Below are 5,676 nucleotides of genomic sequence, written 5' to 3' on the forward strand. Positions count from 1 at the left end.
ATATTCACCTACAATCTCCATCCTGCGGCCTGGAAGGTGTCATGGTATGTGACTGGGGACCCACTGATGTGGGCAGTGGAACATGATGAGGTTAAGGGAGTAATTCTATAAACCGGGTTCACTGCACTGACCTCCACGTACCTTGCTTTTTTAAAAAGCAATTCACCTGCAGCCCTGCCTGGCTAAAGTCCACAGGACAAGATACATTCCTCAGCAATCTACCTGTTACCTACAGAAGTGCAGGCCCCGAAACGCCGATAAGAAAAACATGAGTTACCCCTAAAAGGTGATTTCGGAGACCCTTACACAGACCAGATCCCAGAGCTCAGGGAGATAAGAGTAATTCCCGCTAATCGTAGAATCTGTAACAACAGGTCCCAATGAGGACTGGTCAGCAGGGATGAAATGACCTACAGTTGTTACAGCAGTGGGGACTTGAAAGTCCGGTGGCATCCTGCTTTCAGTCAAAAGTCAAGAAGTGGACCTGGGTTGGACTTTCTGGAAACTTCCCTGGGACCCCCTCAATAAAACAGTAAAACTGGAGGACAGGAGGGGCACATATCCCTCTCCTCTCTGAGATGGCCCGCTCTCTCCTTTGAGTGTCCCCTTCTCCCTTTTCCTATCCCTCCTAATAAACTCATGGCTGGTGTTCTGAGTGAAGTGTCTGAAGTCTTTCTGGCATGATTGCAAGAACTGGGGTGTGAAGGCGGGGGCCTTTGTGCTGCCTCAGTTTCCCGGAAGGCCTCTGCCCTGGAACAGCATGGAGCCAGTTTGGATCAGATGAAGCCAACAGTCCAGGAATGGAAGAGCTTGAGAGAGAAGCACTGGGTCTGCAGCCCTGGGGGGCTTCCTTCACAGCTCTGGACTGCTATTACTTGGAGAGCTTCCCAAGAGAGAAACCTCTGTCTTGTTTAGGTCATTTCATGTTGGCCTTTGTTCTAGCAACTGGCCTCTTTTGCAAGATGGTGTCTGCAGACAGTGTGGGCTTCTGTAGCCACATGGCAGTGACAAGAGGGCCCATCCCCTTGCCTGGTAAGCCTTGCAGCCCGCCTGGTCTGGTCCTTGGGCACACAGCCCTGGTGGCTGGTGGCTGGACTCACTGGGTTGCCAGGTGCCACGTGCTGCTACAGGCCACAGGTTCATTCTGCACTTCTGTGCTTGTGGTGATCTGGAAGCTCTGGTCTGTTTCTCCACACTCCTCTGGGGTATGCAGATGCTCCGGGCTGCCCTCTGACACCCTGCACACCCACCCAGACACTTTCCTCAGCCATATCTAAACTACTCCCTGAATGTGGGCCTTGGCCACAGGGGCTTGCAAATTCCCCGCCTGGATGCTGGGCAGTGGACTTCTCTAAATCCACAAATCCCCTCCTGCCACTGAAACTTGGAGTAGAGAAGAGGGCCTTGGTGCTTGCACTTTTCCTCTCTGGAGAGACCTGGAGTGGTTTTTTCCTTCTCCTTCGTCTCTTATTCTCTCTTCTCTTCCTCCTGTGTTGGGCTCTTGCTAGGTGGCCCAGGCTGGTCTCCAATGCATGGGCCAAGTGACCCTCCTCAATCTCCTAAGTGGCTGAAACTACAGGTGCCACCACACCCAACTCAAGCTGCTTCTTCCTGTTGGGTGCAGCGTCTCCAGATCAGCATTTCCATGCCTCCCTACACCCCATCCCCAGGATAAACTTCAAGGCTTAGCTCAGTGGTTCTCGACTGGGGTGGGGCTTTTATCCCCCAGGAGCCATTTGGCCATGTCTGAAGACACCCCGGAGCATCACAACTGGGGAGAAGAGGTTTGCTACTGACATTCAGTGGGCAGAGGTCAGAGATGATGCTAAACCTCTGGCAATGCACAAAAAGACCCAAAACAATCATGCTACCGCACAGCTCTGCCACGTGCCAACTGCATGACCTTGAGTATCTTAGTCTCTCTGAGTTCAGTGTCTTCATCTGTAAGATCAGGCTAATAGCAACACATACTACACAGAAACTTCTCATAGAATTGTTATGAAGATTAAAATAAGTAATTCATGCAAATCCTTTAGACTACAGAGGGTATCTGTTACAAAAATAAAAATAACCAAATAAATATAGAATAGCATGCCATAAGAGAAATAGATATAGAACACAGTGTCAGAAGCTAATAAAAATAAAACAGGGTGAGGGGGTAGAGTGACAGATGAGAGCCCAGAGGGACTTATTCTATAGAATATTCAAGGAAACTTCATTAAGAAAATGACATTTGCAGGACGCGGTGGCTCATGCCTGCAATTCCAGCAGCTCGGGAAGCCGAAGCAGGAGGATCATGAGTTCAAAACCAGCCTCAGCAAAAGCAAGGTACTAAGTAACTCAATGAGATCCTGTCTCTAGATAAAATACAAAATAGGGCTGGAGAAGTGGCTCAGTGGCCGAGAGCCCCTAAGTTCAATCCCCAGTACCAAAAAAAAAAAAAAAAAAAAAGACATTTGAGCCCAGACTAGACTGAAGGAAGTGAGGAAACACTTTATTCAAGACCCAAAAGTCAGTTTCAGGTGGAGTAAGAATCCAAACAAGGTTCCATTATAATCATATTGGCTTGGCAAGAAGTCAGAAGTCTGGCAATACCAAGTGTTGGGGACGTTGGAGAGAAAGTGGAATCCTCAAACACGGCTGGGGGAATGCAGAGTGGGACAACCCAGTTGGAAACAGGCTTGACATTACAAAGAAAAGTTGAGAATTGCTTATTGTGAGTTGCAGCAATGTATTCCTAGGCATTTACCCAAGAGAAACTTGTGCAAATATGCACCGGATGCAAGAATCATCACAGCCTCATCAGCACCACTTTAAACCTGGAAACAACCCAGATGTCCATGAATAATAAAAAGATAAATTGTGATAGGATCATACCATGTAAGATGATGCAAAGAAAATGAACTGCCCCTGTTAGCAGCCACGGGGAAGACTGTCAAGAATGAGATGTTTATTATGTGAAGTAAGGCACAAAAGAACAGTATGAGTCATGCAAATAAAGTTCAAACACAGGCTATATTAGTTTGTTTGTCATCACTAGAAGGAAATACCTGAGGCTGGCTACTTAAAAAGAAAAAAAGTTTATTTACCTTGGAGGCTGAAAGTTCAACTAGCATAGTCCTGGCCCTTGCAAGGGACCCGCCCTGGCTGCATCACCTCATGCCAGATGACATCCAGGTGGGAAGGGGTGAAGGAGGGAGACAGGAAGCCAGAGAGTGATCCAGGGGTGAGGTTCAGGCTTTTATAGCAGCTTGCTCTCTTGAGGACTAACCAGGGTTCCCCTGAGAACCACAGCGACTCCTGCCTGGGGCAGCATCCCTGGGGACCCAAGAACCTCCCGTAAGACCCCGCCTCTTAAAGGTCCTATTACCTCAACATCACCACACAGGGAGCCAGGCCCTGACACAGAACCCTGGGGGACACTCTGACCACACCCAACCCCAGCATAGGCAAAACCAGACCCTTGTTCAGGGACACTGGTGTGAGTGCCAAGCTTATAAAGGAAAGCAAAGAAATGATCCTGGAGTCACAGGGGCCAGTCGCTGGTGGATGGGCAGGACTGTGATCCAGCTGGGGCCCATGGGGGGGCATTTGAAGCACTGGTGGGGTTTTATCTCTGGACTCGGGTGGTGAGTACCCACGTGGGTCATTTTGCTCTGTGATTATCCATCCGACAATACATCCATGTTTTTATGTGTTTCCATGTGTTCTTGTTGTATTTCACAATGAACAAATAAATCTTGGAAATTTGATGATAAGAAGCTTCCAGGCCCAGGAAAAAGCCCAAGGAAGAGCCCAAGACAGGAGTGAGCTGGGAGGGTTTGTATTCTACTAAGAGGACAAAGCAGCTGGCCAGGCAGGGGTCAGGGGACAGGTAGTGGTCAGAGAGGGGTCTGGGAAGCCAAGCCACAGAAGTGGCACAGGCCCTCAGAGTGGTTGGGAAGCTCTAGGAAGAGCTATGGGTGAGGAAGGAAGGAGAAAATGAACAATTGTGGAGCCATTCCCAGGTGTCTTCCTCTTCCCCGAATTTAAGAGTTCATGGTTATTTCCATTTTATAGACAGAAACATCTGGCTGGTAAGTCATGGAGCCGGGACTCAAACCCAGATCATGACACAAAGACCAGAGCTCAGGCCCAAGGTGGCCTCGCTGGACAGCAGGTCACGTGACCTTACTTGATTTCCATCTGTGTCCCATACCTGAACTTTAAGATTTAAGGCAAATTGCCTCACTCTTTATCGGTATAAGAAATAAATAAATAATAATCTGTAAAATGTGATCCACAAATGGGCGTTTCTGTCTCTGTCGCCAGTCTGGGCTCTTCCCCGGAGGCCCTGGGGAGGACCCCAGCTCCAACCCTCTTGGGGTTTTTGCCTGAATTCTGCTCCACACAGTTGTCGGACTGAGAGTCCCATTTCCTGGCGGGCTGGGGATCAGGGGCTTCTTAGCAACTTAGGCTGCCTGTGTTCCTGGGGTTCCTCCATGTTCAAACCAGCCACAAACCTCTCCACCCCCAGGCAGAGAAAACTCTTGGCTTCTAAAAGACTCATGAGATTTGAGGGGGCCCATCTGCTCTGCAAATCTCCCTTTTTTGCAGTAGAACATGACACAATCCCAGGAGTCATTACTGCAGAGGTTTCTCCTCATTATCAAAGGGGAAGAGATCATACACTGGGGAGTTCATGGGAGAGTCACTCCTAGAAAACTCCCTACCCCAGAGTTAGACATGCTGATCAATCGACTGAGATGCTTGGGAAACTGTGTTCAGGAGCACAGCAAACTGTACTTACCTTTATCATGCCACTTGGTTCAATTACTGAGCACCTACCATGGGACAGCTACTATTTTGGGCATGGGGAGTACAGAAAGTGAATAAGCTTAGCCAGAACCTCGCTCTCAAGCTGTTTATATTTTATTTGCGTCTAGGAAATGAACAAACATTTAGAAAGAGAGTGAAGCTGGGTGGAAGGCCGGGCTGATGGAAGGCCGGGTGCTATTTGGGTGAGGAGCCGGTACTGGGGCAGGAGCCGGTTGTATGACTGGAAGGGTAAGGATATTGCAGGAACGGAGAGCTTCAAATGTAAAGGCAAGAAGGGCCTTGTGGCTGAGTGGGCGAGGTGACAGGAAATGAGGTCGTGGGGAGAGGCGGGTTGCAGGGGATATTAGCACTGGAGGATTTTATTCCAGAAGGGTCTTTGAGCTGAAGATCGGGATGCAAACTTTTGGAAATGATGATGAGATTGTGCCACAATTTGAACACAATTGCTGCTGCTGAAGTGTACGGTTAAAATGGCTGAAATGAAAACTTTTGTGTTAGGTATAGTTGCCATATTTAAAAATTAAGAAGAGGGACTGGGGTTGTAGATCAGTGGTAGATCACTTGCCTTGCATGTGTGAGGCACTGGGTTCGAATCTCAGCACCACATAAAAATAAATAAAGATATTGTGTCCATCTACAACTAACAAATATTTTTAAAAATTAAGAAGAAAGAAAGAAAAAAAGAATAAGATGCTAGATCAGAATAAAAATAAAGGGCGTTGTGAGGAAGGAGCATAGTTAAATTCCAGGAGAAGGAAGGGTATTAACATTAAAAGAAAAAAAAAAATCTAAAAAGGGCCCAAAGGAGGCGTTGGGTATTGCAGTTTTTATCTGAGTGCTGGATACCTGCATGTGTTC

Source organism: Callospermophilus lateralis, chromosome 3 (genome assembly GCF_048772815.1).
Source record: "Callospermophilus lateralis isolate mCalLat2 chromosome 3, mCalLat2.hap1, whole genome shotgun sequence".
Classification (NCBI taxonomy): Eukaryota; Metazoa; Chordata; class Mammalia; order Rodentia; family Sciuridae; genus Callospermophilus; species Callospermophilus lateralis.